Raw genomic sequence first — 16,403 nt, 5'->3', positions numbered from 1 at the left:
GAATTGGTTGGAGTTGTTTTTTTAACCTGCACACAGAATTGTATATACATTTCCGAGAATTGCCTTTTAAACAGTATAACATTTTAGCTATCCTTCCACAAGCTCCTCACAATATTTTGTTGGAATTTTGGCCCATTGCTCAAGAAATGGAGTGACTGAATCAGGTTTGTAGGCCACAATGCTCACTCACACCATTTCAGCTATACCTACAAGGTCAAGGGATTGTGATAGACACTCCAAACCATTTACCTTGTTGTCTTTAAATCACTTCATGCTTACACTAATTGTCCATTTAAAAGGCTAATTTAGAATAGGATAAAAACAACCTTTAATGTCCCACAGTGGGGAAACTCAGGTGTACCAGCAGCAAAGTGATGGGTAAATGGGAGCATGCAGATTCACACAAAGGTAAAACTATAAAAACAGAAAATAAGAATCAGAGACTGTACAATAAGGGCAGATTTACAACATAAGAAAATAATACTGTTCAGTTTATTGTTCAGGTGAACACTCAAGTGCTTATAAGGGTCCATTAGCTCAATGTCAGTTCCCTGGATGTTCAACGATGTTGGTGTGGTGGGTTTGCACCTGTGCAAGTCCACCACCAGGAGGTGGAGGTGGTTCTGCTGGCACCAGTCCACAAAGTCCTGTGTCCACCTATAATGAGGCCGACTATGGCAGAGTCATCAGAAAATTTCTGTAGATGGCAGCTTGGGGAGTTGATGGAGAAGTCTGCAATGTAGAGGGTGAATATTGCCAGCACACTTCCCTGCAGGACCTCCATACTGCAGACCAGCCTGTCAGAGACACACCACCATGTCCTTACATACCGTGGGTGGCCAGTGAAACACTAGACCTTCCTGCAGCAAAATAACACCACAAAACCCAATGCTATCAACCCATAAAATAAAGTTGGGGTGGTGTTCTCAGGCTTACAAGCTTTCCTCTTTTCCTCCATATGCAACAATGGTCATTATAGCCAGACACTTCAATTTTCATCAGATACCATGTAATAACTAAGGTCTATGTACCTGAAAAAAGTAGAAAACTTTAATTTATCTTTCAATGCTTCTTTTGGAGCATCAGCTAATATCTTTGTTGTGCCCCAGCCATAAGATGAAACATGGACTTGAACTGTACACAATCAAAGAGACTGGTAATAGCTACATCAAATGTTCATGCTAAGGAGTAATTAAGACAATCTAAACCTTTCTTTCTGAGCTTCTGCAGAAAAGGAATCTGAGCCAGAGGTTCCTCAACCCCAAAGATACGATTTCTCTAATCTTGTCGAGTGAAGCAGCTTTCTACCCTCCCTGCCTGAGAGGAGACGGGATACGAACCGCAGGTTTGCACGCTTTCCTGCATTCCATCCAGGTAGCTACCCTCCAATATGCTACTAAGTGCAGATTTCTTTGTTCATCGCCTTTGCTACACAACCCAATGCCCTTCAGACCTCCTGTCCTGTTCTTCAGGACAGTTTATGAAAGAGGTGGTGTCTGAGCAGGGAAACTTATTGCAGGATGACACAATCTAAATATTGTTTATTTCATGGTGTTTTGCTTTGTGTGTGGTGTGTGATGGACATTTTTGTAGTAAGTGTTCCAAAGTGTATGACCTTTGGGTTACCTCACTCCCCTGAACATCTTTTAGTGGAGGAAGCTGTAAAAGCCATTATCAGAAGTTTAATGGTTAAGGCCATTTGTTAGGGTGATGCCTTTGGAAGAGCAGATGTTGTTCCTAGGTAACCTTCTCACCTCTGAACCCGAGAAGGGTCTAGTGTCGTAAAACACAGACTCTTTGAAGTTGAGATAACACTGTCATGTTCTGGTGTAAATACTGTGTGTACATGGCATTCGGGGCTCTGTTTCACTGACTAACCTCAGTGTCAGGGTCTTCAAATGCTGAATGCCTATGAATAAAACTTATAAAGACAAAGTCCGGATTTTCTTTTGTTATGAGTCAACTTCTACCCACTTTGATAAGAAAATTCCACAACAATTTTGGCGTCACGAACAGGATCTAACGTGCCAGAGGAGACCGCAGGATGGGACACGGATGCCTGACCAGCCTGAGAGTTGTTCTCAGTCCACTTCCATATTACGGAGGGGAGTCCGGGTGCCCGCCTGCGGCTTCTGGCCGATTGGATCCGAACTATTTGTCTTCAAATATATCTGGGTGAGAAGTTGCTCTGTATGATATAATGTATATTATTATTTTTATTACACATTAACCATCATCTCCTAACTAATTAATTAGGTTCCAGAGTTGCGAGAGGGAGGACATCTGCTGAGGGCCCGGTTACCCTGCAAAGGAATGGCAGGGAGGTTCTCATTGGTAACAATGGGATAAAGCAGAACACAGGGTTTTGCGGGTGGTTTTTAGCAATTTTCTACACCTCATAAAGGAGAAAAGCCTGACGGCAGACGTGCCGCTGAACGGGTAGAAAAAAATGGCTCCGGAACCTTGAGGCATCAGGGGTGTCTCCTTCTTCATACTCTGATTTATAAAATAATGAAAGGAAAAAGTGGGGATGATTGTGTGAAATGTGCTTTAATTTGGAAGATAAGTTTGGTTTTTCACAGCGTGGAAGTTTGAGTGTAAATAAGTTAAATAGTTTCAATAGTTTCAAGTAAAACAGTTGATGGAAAAAAATTAAAAAACATAAGAAAAAGATTAAAAATCACAGAATGCATCAATTAAGGGGTTAAAGAGTTAAAACTTTCCTGAAGGAAGTTTTGTTTGTCTTAAATATTGCGATCAGTTGGAAAAGAAGGTAAAAAAGTGAAAAGGGACATTAGAGAGTCGAAAAGAAAGTTGTTTTAGAAAGGAGTATAGTTCATGTTATGGAAGGAAGGATGACTGAATGACTGATAATATTTCTTTGTGCAAAATCTGAACCTATACTAAACTTTTTCTTCTGCCTCTCTCACACACAAATACACACATATATGGGATTTGAGTTCAACATCTGCGTTTTTGAGTCTGGATTTTAGAAACCTGCCCTTCTCCATGGCTACTCCGCCAGAGACGCTTCTCCAGCACGGCCTGAAAGAGAGATCTGCCTTCCTGCCTGCCTGCTTGTTGAAAATCGCAGTGTGAGTTTCCACAAAAAAAAAACGAAACTCAGAAGAAGTCTGGACCCACTGAGATGGACAACGATCCATTATGTTTGCAAGAGCCAGAAGAGTGATACACTGGATTTATATTGAAAGCATCTTATGCGGGCAGAAGAGAAACCGGAGCAAAGTTTATTCTTTCTCCCTCCTGGAGAAGTTATAGTGGACAAAGAATGATTGAATGTCTCACCAACAGACCTGGGAAGGGCCTGGTTGTTTTTTGGACTGATGGAGAACTGTGTGCCATGACAGTCTGACTCTGGAGCGATTAAGAAACTGATGGGGGTAATGTACAAACACACACACATTTGCATAAATCTTTTCCTATTTTCTGCAATGAAGAACGCTTATTAACCGCTGCTCATGTGACGCTTGCTTGACGTTGACAGATATAGCGGGTTAAAATATTATTTTAGGGTTAGAAAAGTATCTTTAAAAGGGTGATAACTTAGCTCATTTGATACTTTCCAGTTAATTCTTTTAGAGAAACAAGTTATCTTTCGTCGTGGAATATTCAGGGTCAATCATTCTAGTTATTAAAAGTTATTAAAAAGCAGAGGAAGTTACAACATCTCCAAAACTCAGCAGTAACCAAGTGTTTCTATGTTATTCTCAGGACAGATCTCATGAAGGAGCATTTTTAAAACCCAGCGCATGCGTAAAACCTGATGGGTTTCTCCTTCAGGCATTATTTTCTCTTGTCAGAATTTGTATTCCATAAATCTAATGGGTAGAGACCTCATTAAAACAGGCTTAGTTCTACTGCAGATGGTCTTCATACAGTTTCTGACACAGTATTTACAGTTTGGTGCAGTTTTTGTCCGCAAGTGCTAACTGACGCTTATGGAAGGTACAAATTCATTGTTTTTCACAGCAGCTGCTGGGAAGAGGTTATATTAGGTTTTTCTTCCCTCTTCTGATTCATGCAGCGTGTTGATTTACACTGTGCCTTATATCAGGTCCTGACAAAAAACTATGAAAGGCTTGGTTCTGCAGTTTCCTTTTTTCTCCCTTTGGAGAAGGAAAGAGAAACCTAATCAGTTCTGTGTTGCATAGGAGTCTTAAAACGCTTGTTGTTTTCTGAGATATCACCAGCTAAAACCTTTAAAACTTTGAGAGTAATTGGTTTTGTTAAACACATTTCCCTTGGTAAAACAAACCTTTAAAATGAGAATGAAAAATGGGGTTATTTAGAAAGAATCTGATTGGACAGTGGTACCACACACAAATTAAACCAATCTTATGTTTCCTAAAAGACTGCATGAAAAGGCCCTCAGAACCGTGGAGTTATTTTCCACCACAGTACCAAGTTTTTAAGCATGCTTTTTCTTTATTTTAAAGCAGATCTGGTTTTTGTTTTGTTTTTGGCTTTTTAGCATAATGTTGTCTGAAGCTTCTTATGAACTGGGATAGGAGCAAATATGATCTGAGGTAAATTAGGAGCTGTGAACTAGTGATTTTAAATCTGATTATTGTCCAAGCAGAAATAATATATTTAGCCAATCCTTCAATCTGTGCAGAAAGTTAACACCATTGTTCAATGCAGTAGTACTCAACTTGTGGTTCCTGGACTCCTGAAGCCCGTAAGCCATAGATTTTGGGTCCATAAAATTATAATATTTAATTAAAGGTAGACCGATTACCTATTAAAATAGATCTAAGCCAATGATGAGTTCCAGTCATTTGGTGGCTTTGAAATGCAATAATACTCAAAATTTCTACTCTGGGGAACACACATTGGGGTTGAAGAGTTTTGTTTTGGAACCAAGGTTAGGATTTTTATAACAGAATCAAGAAAAGTAAAATCCTTCATTTTAGGAAAAGAAAAGAAATAAAGGCTCTCAACACTAAAGAGGATGGTCGGCTCAAACTCCAGTCTCCTTGTTTGATTTCTTAGGGTTTAAAGATTAAAAAATACCTAGGAGTACAAAGGTACACAAGGTGATTTCAGATTACTAAGAGATAAAATATTGGAACATTTATCAGCATTTGGATTATAAAAGAGGGTTTTAGTAATACGTTTTCCCCAACTCTCAAAATTTAAATAGCCCAAATTAAAGAAAATGAGGTTTGTTCTTTTTGAAACACTATGTGTAAAAAGTCCAGTTTGTAGACAAGCTTCTTATCTTAATTTCTGATTAAGTCAAACACTGCAATTTTGTTTAGTTTGGGTATACCATAAAAATGTCGACGCCGACTTTTCTAATTACCCCTCGGGGATCAATAAAGTATCTTTGAATTTGAATTGAATTGAATTAAAATACTTATTTGTATTTAACCTGAAATTCTGCAATACAGCTGCGATCAAATTGAGCCAAACAAAAAGAGAACTACAACAATAACTCTCAGGATTGTAGTTATTATTACAGAGTTACAGTACAAAGAATTAGCAAAAGGTTTCAGCATCAGTGAATTTGGATTCATTTAAGAGAAAACTGTTGCTGTGCTTCTAAATACTTTGAGATTTTTTGGACTATGTGTACTCATTTTTAAAAAAAGGATCCTGAAGATTGTCATATCAAAATTGATCAATTATAGCATTAAAAGATATGGCTGAGAAAACATATTCTGAAAAGAGATTGTTAAAAATTTCTTTTAATTCTTGAAACTTCAAATTTGGCCATTTGTCTGTCTTTGATGTTTTGTCTTTGTTTTGTTGGAATGAATGTTTGTTTATATGTTGCATGAAACAATAATCCATGTTTATAATAATGTTTCTAAATCCCAGATTGATTAAAACTTTGAGTTTTCAGGAGAGTTAAGAAGCAGTTTGTTTCTGAGGTAGGTGCATGTTAACAGTTTTGCAGTTTAAGGTTCACTAAGATGGGTTGGAATGAAGAAACTGTGGGTCCGCCCATAGGCTGTCCATCATAGGTTAGTTCTGCCTGACACTGCCCACCTACCAGGTTGGTTCACGCCTTTGCTGTCATGGAAATGCTCAGCACCTCCCTTCCTGAGTTTTAACACTGTTTAAGAGACAATAGAATCAAAATGCTTGTAGTGATTGTCGCCTTAAAAACATGTTTTTTTTTTGTATAATAATTAAGGATGTAGCATGACTTTTAGATTTATGTGTTTTACTATTAAAAGGTTAATGAAATAGTTTAAACTAGTTTGAAGGATTAGTTTTGCATGCAGAATCATTGGTGATTTATTAGATTGGAAGTTTCCCTGGTACCCTTAAGCTAGCTGACAGTTCAAGATATGCAAGAGTAAGGAATATATTTTTGATAAAGAATCTGAGTCATGACTATATACTTGGTGGGTATTATTTATTAGATTCGAATTTGTAGGATTTATGCATCTGAATTACATGAGATGTCCATTAATCTAATACTCATCTTTATACAAGACAAATCAGGATGATATGTGACTAATTTCTAAGTGAGACATTGATGAACTGAATAATTAAAGTTTGTGTTTTGTTGTTAATGGAACTGAATTGCAGTTAAAAACATCTGGACTTTCTTTATGTTGCTTTCATTAAATTCATAGTGACACATAGTTATGTCAGAATTCATTTCTTTGGTTCTATGTAATGTGATCTTGGTCACTAGAACATTTTTGTTTAAACTTTTTGCTGGATTGTCACATGGGTTGGACCCTGCGCCAGAAGAGGGGAATGTCAGAATAAACAATAAAGTAACATGGGGTTCCAAAAGTTTTAGCACTCATGGAAAAAAAGGGTAGCTCATACCTCCAGTGAGGACTTAGTGACAATGCGAGAGAGACATTGTACTTTGTTTATATAAATGGTGCATAGCTCCCTAAGACCACATTCTGAAAACCTCTCTGAAAGTATGCTGTTGATTCTTTTGTGAAATTTTACATCTCCACAGATTAGACCATTTTTGAAATTCTTTTTGGGTATTCTGAAACTATGGAAATAATTACCTGTAATCAGACCTTCCTCAAACATCATGTCACATTTTTGATATTCAGAATATTTAGCTGATGGTCACTGCTAGTATATCAGGTGAAGTCTGAAGATCAATTCTTTTGATTTTGTAGGATGTTTTGAGGAAGTTCATGTAGTTAAGCACTTAGATTTGAGAATGGGACTTTGAATTGAAAATTAGCCAAATGTTGTGAAGGCCCTGTTCTCACTTATATGAGATTGAGACAAAGGACACAGGCAAATCTCAGTCCTTTTGAAGTGCTGTGTGGCAGGTCTCCTAATTTGGACATGGGGATATTGCCAAGATAATTTTCTTCCTCATCTTTGTGTGAAGGTAAGATGTTGTTTTACTGTCAAAACCTGTCCACTGTGTTTTCTCAAGTTTCACAGACGGTGAAGGCTGCATTACCAGAAACAGCCACTTCCACCCTCCAGTTCTTTATTCCTGGCGACTGGATTCTGGTCAGAAAATTTAGGAGAAAACATAGGAAGTCCAGGGCTGGAATGGCCCATATCAGATCCTACTAGACACCCAGGAAAGCTGCAGGAAAGCTCTAGCTCCTCCAGCTTCATCTGGCTTCCAGGACACAAGTCATCTTCCAACTGGATCATCCATGGCTTGAAAGGTGTGAGGAAAGCGGACCACCACAAGACAAAGAACTGTAAGCTGATCACTGGCGAGTGATTGAAGAGGTGGTTGAAGAACACTGTTCTTACAAGGGCACAATAATCCCTTGGGCAGTGCAACGTTATTTCAGAATCTACTTAAGGCCATTGCATTGCTTGAAAGTTAGAAATCATAAGGTCATTTGCCTCACTGCACACACATCACAGTGAGAGACACATAGGAAACATACAGGGAAGACCTCTACACATTGCACATAACCTTTCTCTGGATGATGGACTGGTGACGTCTGCAACAGAGAGACAGTCAAATATGCGCCATGATGCTTATTCTCCTTAAGTTCTTAATATTTGGTGGCTACTAGGGGCTCCTTTGCCTGGACAGCGAGGGTCAGCCAAATTCTTTTCTCCCACTTTGACAGCGAGACTGACTCTGAGGAGGAAATCTCGGATGCTTTTATCTAACTTTCATGGTTATTGCTTGATATCTATCATTATGGTATTATTACAAATTTGAATGTGTTCATTTCCACTGTTGTTTAGTTGGACTATGGAAGCTTAACTTCCAGCAGGTTAGAGTTGCTGTTTCTAAATATATTTCTAGAAGAGCTTCCTACGACCGCCCACCTGTACCGGACTGGTAACAGGGCAGCTTGAAACCACTCCGGAGAGACAGCAGGATTTTTGTTTTTTTTGGTTGTTTAAGTTGTGTTTATAATTTGTTTTCTTTGAAAAAAAAACTGTTTGCTTTCACTACCAGAAGAAAGGACATACCACTTCAAGGTCACGATGCAGGTAAATGGAAGATGGTCTGTTCTGATGCTAATGATTGGTATTGCAAGTCTTTTTATGACTCTTGTGTTCATTTGGGAAATGGTACAGCAAAGATAATGTAAGGCTAATCTGAGGAATTATGACTAATAATACTCATCAGCGGATTCGAGGAGAGATTCATCACTTTCCTGACTACTATGATCATGCTGATAATGTTTGGTGGCAACTGATGCATCAAACTGTGAGGAAGATAAGAAATGACAGTTGCAATGTTTGTTGTTTGATTCCACGTGTTATTAATAATCAACCATTTTTTGTATCTGTTCTTATTGATACTACTTTCTTTCCAGATAGGCAACATAACCGGTTGGTGGAGGTCATTTTTCCTTGGGTGCGGAATTATAGTGTAAGGGAAAGCAAAAATGTTAGTAGATTTTCTGGGTGTTGGTTTGCTAGAATTTTTGTATGATTGTGTTATAATCATAAGGGGGGAGTGTGATGGAAATTTTTGTAGTAAGTGTTCCAAAGTGTATGACCTTTGGGTTACCTCACTCCCCTGAACATCTTTTAGTGGAGGAAGCTGTAAAAGCCATTATCAGAAGTTTAATGGTTAAGAACATTTGTTAGGGTGATGCCTTTGGAAGAGCAGATGTTGTTCCTAGGTAACCTTCTCACCTCTGAACCCGAGAAGGGTCTAGGGTCGTAAAACACAGACTCTTTGAAGTTGAGATAACACTGTCATGTTCTGGTATAAATACTGTGTGTACATGGCATTCGGGGCTCTGTTTCACTGACTAACCTCAGTGTCCGGGTCTTCAAATGCGGAATGCCTTTGAATAAAACTTATAAAGACAAAGTCCGGGAGGCGGGGTACACCCTGGACAGGTCACCAGTCCATTGCAGTCCATGCACACACTCATTCACACACCTGGACTGTGGGAGGAAGCCAGAGTACCCAGTGAGACAGTGCACAGGGAGAACATGCAAACTCCATGCAGAAAGACCTGCAGCAGGGACTCAAACCCAGGACCTTCTTGCTGCAAGGCAACAGTGCTACCAACTGCACCACCGTGCAGCCCGGATAATGATCGTCATACAACATTAAAAACCAATTATTTCTAATTTGGCAAATCATTCTTTTAAATATTTCTTTATTAAAATAATGTTTAGGAGGAGTGAATGCTGCAAGTCACTGACTGGATGCAATCTGCTGGGTTTCCTTAGACAGAAAAACTTTTTATCCAAGTTGAATAAATAACGGAATCTGACTGCACTGTTCAATGATTAGGATTAATTGGAATGTATGTACCTGACTGTTGTGAAGTGCCTTGAGACAACATGTGTTGTGAATTGGCGCTATACAAATAAAACTGAATTGAATTGAACTTACCTTCTGATTTTGCATTGTGACTTAATTAATTTTAAAAAAGTTCAACCTAATTTCCAAATTCCTTAAAATAAACCTCTGTTCTCAAACATAAATACCCACACTGAACAGTGATATCATTGTATCATTTTATCGGTTAAAGTTTTCAATCCTTTTTATTGGTTCCCTCTTTCCTGTATTTGTACATGGGGCTCAGGTGGTAGGGGTTCATCTTGTACTTTAATAAGCCTACAACCTTGCCCTCTTCCAGATACTGCACTTAAAAATTTTGCAGCAGAAACTTTTAAGTTTTAGCCAAATTACCAACTTTTGAGGGCTTGTTTGTTTTGGTTTATTAATTATAAATATATGTTAAAAAAATTAATTCTCATTTACAAATGAATAAAAGAGGTAATCATGATAATAAAGACATGCAAACGTGTATGATATTATATGCACAATAGACAACTTAATATGGTAGCGTTTGGAGTCAGACAGATGGCGGTAGCTTGTTTCAATGTGATTAAAGGTTTATTGGCAGTTTATAAGGGAATATATAAGTTCTTGGTTTTCATAACTTTTTGACCCATTTTATTTACATAGTGAATATTTACATGGTTGGATTTTGATTAATTTATTCATTTAAACAGGCATGCAAGTAACCACAATACACACACACACACACACACACACAGATGTGAAGTTTCCAGTTATCTTTATCATCAATAATTAAGCCAAGAATTGTATTTTCATGCACTTTCAATTTCTACCCTACTAATCTGCATCTTGATGTAATTATTCCATTTATAATTTCCAAATATCATAAATGCAAATAGTTCAAATGTAAGTTAAAATTAGTTCAGATTAATCTAAAGGAAGTCTCTAGTAGTTATATAAGCTTAAATGTCTGCAATAGTGTGCATACCTGAAGTGGTGAAACATCTTTGCTGTTAGATGTCTAAGAAAATGTATTTTGAGATTGATAAAAGTCTTTGAAAAGTTTAAGAACTTGCAGGAAAAATTGTGGCAAAGCAGAATAGGCCAGAACTTAAAAGGTAACGCACTGCAAAAAAACTCAGATGGCAGAGCAACATTTGATGCAATGAGAGGTGTTACACTGCCAGATTCCAGTTACAGGCAAAAAACAATAATTTTCTCAGGAGAAACAAATTTCAACAGATACAATCAGCTTTATCTGAAAAAACTCCACCAAGTTTTGAAATAACCTTTCTCTCATACTTCTTGGAGCTGTATGGTGCACACATTAGGACAACAGGGACCAACACAAAACTGAATTGTTTACAGGCTGCCCCCACCACAGCAGTTCACTGAGAGGTCAAACTCAGCACAACTCCAGCGGGGGCTGTGAAACAAGTTTGGCCTACTTTTATCTCTACAGTAGATCAGCTTATGTTGACGTAAAAAAATGGTAGTTATAAGAAAATCAGCCATTCCTTTACTCAGTAAATATGAAATTAACACCTGAACCCAGAAAGAACCCCTGAATGCACACATAGATCACACAAACTCAATTTAAAAAGACACCAGCCCAGGATTGAGAATCAGAATCACCTTTATTGGCCTATATTGTGCACAAACATGGAATGTGACTTCAGTTTCAAGTGCTCACAGCATAAAGAGTTTTACATTATTAATATATACGGACAATTGAACGGTATGTATCTGAATGTGTATGTACAGCCATTTTTTGTATATCTAAAGAAACGAAAACAGAAAGTCAGGTTGTGGTAGTGCAAAATATGCTTATTTTGTTTTACAGTGGAAAGGCTAACTACTCGGGGTGTAAGGTGTTCATTTTGTTGATCAGAGAGACAGTCTGTTCGAGTAAACTGTCTCTGTAGTGGCTGGTTTTTGAAAATAGTACTCTGTAGCGCCTACCTGAGGGTAAAAGTCTTAATAGTTTGTGTCCAGTATGTGCAGGGTCTGCAAAGATGTTAGCTGCCCATTTCCTGGCCCTAGACCTTTACAAGTCCTAGATAGAGGGAAGATAAATTCCAATGATCCTCTCTGCAGACCTTGTTAAAGTCTGAACCTGTCCTGATTTGTGGATGTGAAAAACCACACAGTGATAGATGTGCACAGGTTAGACTGAGTAATGGCTGTGAAGATGACCACCAGCTCATTTGGAAGGTTGTACTTCTTGAGTTGCAGGACTCTGCTATGCCTTGTTCCGAACATTGTCTATGTGTGAGGGCTACCCCAAAAAAGTGGTTCTTAGGAACTGGAAGTAATCCACAGTCAATTCAGTTTTGTTGAGGATAGCAAGGGTAGTCATTGTGGGGGAGTTCCACAGACGTCCAACATCATCTAAACTATCTTGAGCATGTTAAGCTCTAGGTAGTTCTGACTGCACCAGGGCCTTTCAGAAAAGGTGTGTTCATACTGACAGATCATGCGACACTTAGATTGCACATAGGTGGACTTTGACTAATTATGTCACTTTTCCAGGGGCTTTATAGAATAGGGGGTGGATACATACAGTATGCACATGCTAATTTTTAGTTTTTTTCTTTTTTAAATTCTTTACAACTAAACTTCTTTAAAATTATTTTTCTTTTTTTTTTCTCATTTCACTTTATCAATTTAGACTGTTTTGTACAGATCCTTCACATAAAATATAATTAAAAAACATTTAAAGGTAAGAATGTAATAAAACAGGTACAAATCCAAGGGGGTCAGTTATTTGGTCAGTTTTTTTCTTGCCTGCTAATTCAGGGCCTGGTCCCCACTGCTGTAGACCACTTATTTGGACTGACACAGCTTCCTCAGGTTTATTGTTATTGTATGTGCAAAATGTCTTGGTCTGCACACACCCGTCTTCACAAAACTTGCTACATGTCAGTGAGTTCATCCAGGTCATTGTCTGAAACTTCAAAAACGGATGTTATTTGTAGCTTGGTAGTTCATTTGTGTTGTTAAAATCCCCAAGAACAACGAGATTCTTGGTGTTTTTTTCTCTACGTCTGTTATCAGCTCAGCAAGCTGTTTTTCAGCCTCAGATGTGCAGATGTGTTGGGATGTAAACACCAGCCAGTACAAACGAGCACAGTTCCCACTGTAAATAAAAGGGTTTACAGTTTATAAAAGATGACTCCAGGTGAGGACTGCATGTCTTCTGTAACACTGACATCAGTACACCAACCTTCGTTTATATAAAAGCAGACTTCACTGCCTCTCGCTTTCTCTGAGACTCCGTGCAGCGGTAATTGTAGAACAGCAGCAAAGCACAGTGGAAATCCACAAAAAAACCACAAAGTACGAGCAGGCATAGTACTGAGGTGGCCATCTTGGAACAAATTCGAACCCAGGACCTTTTTGCTGCAAGGCAGCAAACAGCAGTGAGGAAAACAAGTGTTTGCTTTGAGTGTGAGCACTTTCCTTATGTGGTGTTAGATACGTCTTAACAGAATAAAGGAGTTAGAAATGGGTAAAAAGCTTGAATCTTACTCCAGAAGAGTAAGAGCCACTGACCAAAAGTAATCATTATTTTCAGAGCAATGCTTTTTTCTGGAAAAACAAAATGCCCATTAGGGGAGTAAGAGTATATAACTTAGTATTGACATTTTTTAGTACTTTTCAAGTTGGGATGTGTACCAAATGAGTACAGCATTGTTCTATACCTGAACACATGAAGAATGTGTACATACAGACATAACTGCTCAAACCTATGTTCCATCATTTAAAAAAACAACACTGAAACAAAAACGTTTCAGCTAAAGTCTGCTATTTGGGAACATCAAGGTTTCTCATTCAGCCAAGCCGACTGTAAACATCAATGGTTATGTGTAAAAATCACCTAAAGTTCATATCCAGCTGCCTGCAGCATTCAACCAGTGCAAAATCCTGCTCAGCTTATGGTGTATCGGAGTGGTTCCCCTGACGAGAGGGGATTTCACAAGAGTAGCACTTTTTTACTTCATTTTAGGACACTGGATCATCTAGTGGTTCAAATATATAAGTTTTAAAAGTTCAGCGCCGTCTTATTCAAAAATTCCTAAACAACAAAAACATTGCTTATCCTTATTTGACAAAAATCAAACCAAATCACCAGTCAGTTTTCACTGCCCACCTTTTGAATTTTTACAAAGTAATACAATTTGAATTTAACTATACTTTCTGAAATTTTAAACATTATTTTTTTCACTACTGAATAAAAGAAACTACTTTAATTTGTTTCTCTTGAATGAGACAAACCGAATATAAACCAAACCTTGACTTTGAAACTACTTTGAATGTACCAAATTGTGTTTTCTGTGAAAGTCATCAGCTGTAAGAGACCTGGCCAAAAGGGATGGCCAAATCAGAGCCAAGATTATTGTTTACAGTTAACAACATTTTTGTCACAAAGCAATAGTAATATCTTGATCAATCCAGTCACCTAGATGAAATGAAATGTTTGATTTGATTGTTTACAATGGGAACGGTTCACAGTTTATTTCCCTAAATTACCAGCCTACTTGTAGACTACCTGTAGTTAAGTATTTTGATGAATTATGAATAAAAAACAACTCATCCATAACCTCATAAATAACAACTTCCATACAAGTTGATGAACTACTAGTGATAATCCTAAACAGATGTATTTTGAAACAAAAACATATCTAAAAGGATATGTTTCTCTCTTAAGTTGCATGCTATTTTTCCCATATACTTTTCAAACAAAAGCTTAAAAGATGCAAAATGATTTTTATAAAGTGGAGAACCTATAGTAGCAGAAAAGCACAAAAGTCATTTTGTGTCCACAGGGTGCGGCCATACAACTGACAGTTAATATATTTTTCTTATGACACTGCTGGATTCTCATGAGATTTGCAATATCTTGTCAGTCAGCATCCTGTCCTGGCAGTTACTGTAGTCATTTCAGTGAGAAGACAGTGAGAAACCTATGACAGCATTTAAACAGGGATCAACATAGATGCTGTCACAGCAAAACAGAATTAGATTTTATTTTTTTATGAAATGAACAGCAAAAGACGATACTACAGCATCTTCTTGCTCGATAATATGTTTTTCTTCATCTGGCCTTTGCAATAGTGTTTTTATTTCTGCTAGATTTGACTTGCCGCTAGTTCATACCTGAAAGAGAATGAGGGGAAGATGACTCATTCAATCATGTTGATTCCCAAAATGTCTGAATTATTATGTTCATTTAGGCTTTTATTGATTTATGTGAACAATTTTTTTTCATTGTAGACCAACAATTCAACATACAACTGCCATTATTTTTAAAAACAAACAAATCCACATATAGGGCCAGAAGTATATAGAGTATAAGGTAAATACATCCTAACCAGTTCTTGGACTACTACGTGAGGGACATGTATTTTGTAGTAAGCAAAAAGGTCCTGGCATAATTTTGGATATATATTCAACCACTGTTCTTCTTAGAAATGCTAAAGTGGTTTAAAGTTCAATAGAATTATTTATTTTTTCATTGAGGTTGAAACCAGCTTAATCTTAGCTTGATTTATCATTTTCAAAACGAGTCTGGATTTGTGTTTGAGATAATGGTTCTGTTGAAGCACTCAATTGCATCCAAGTTTCAACCATCTACGTGTTGACTTGAGGAGCAGTTGAACAAAATAAAGGTAATTCTCATTCTTTATTATTCCATCCTACCTTTTAAAAATGCAGCAGTTGCTCTGACAGTAAAACAAACCTCACCATGATGCTGCCACCATGTTTTCCAGTTGGTAAAGTGTTCTTACATTTTAAAGCCTCTCTAATTCCATAATTATTGCTTTTAAAAATCAATTAAGTTGTAATATCAGTTCGCCAACACAAAAAAAATTTCCAAACACAATTAAAAGCAAAAATGTAGTGTTTTTAGAGTTTGGTTTTTATACAATTCTAATCAGAATTGTTTAAAAAATGTCCACTTCACAGTTTATATTAAAATTAAACAATATAATAACCAACCATTCCTCCTCTTTTACTTAGAACAAAGAGTGAAAGTCTTCTTTTCTGCCAAAAAGGAAACGTGTTGTCAACACACTTTGAGAGTCATTTCACTTTGTAGTGACCCCACTAAAAGCAAAAGTTTACAGTTATTTGTGTGTTTTCAGGGGGAATGAGTTGTCAGTGCCTGAGGTCGACAGCGAGCCAAGTGCCTGAACACGGGCCTGGCTGCTTTGATGGATGTAGGGAAGAATACAGTGAAGTGATGGTGGAGAGAATCTCTCCCCACGCCACTACATTTCCAACTCACAGCTACTCCATAATGGAAAGTGCTTTCAGAGAATGTGACGCCAGACCAGCATGTCAGACTTGGGTCTCAGGGGCAAAACAATAAGAAAAGACAAGCAAACACACACACAAACACACACACACACACACACACACACACAAACAAACAAACTAAAGAAAAAGCTATGAACTGTTGCAGGATGAGCTGCCAGTAAAGTAGGTTGGTCATGGTTCAACCCAAATCCTCTAATGCTGCACGGGCAAAACGAAGGGAACAGAGGGATAGTGGGGGAGGCTGGTAAAAAGGGAGGGGAGAAATCAATATTTCCACAACATGGCTGCTCTCACTACTGTCAATGACAGCAGGCATCATGAAAAGATATGGGAGCAGGAAAGGGGGAAGAAATGAAAGAGATAA

This window comes from Girardinichthys multiradiatus, chromosome 20, assembly GCF_021462225.1.
Source record: "Girardinichthys multiradiatus isolate DD_20200921_A chromosome 20, DD_fGirMul_XY1, whole genome shotgun sequence".
Taxonomy (NCBI): domain Eukaryota; kingdom Metazoa; phylum Chordata; class Actinopteri; order Cyprinodontiformes; family Goodeidae; genus Girardinichthys; species Girardinichthys multiradiatus.
The sequence above is the reverse complement of the archived record's forward strand: the minus strand, read 5'-3'. Positions refer to the sequence as shown.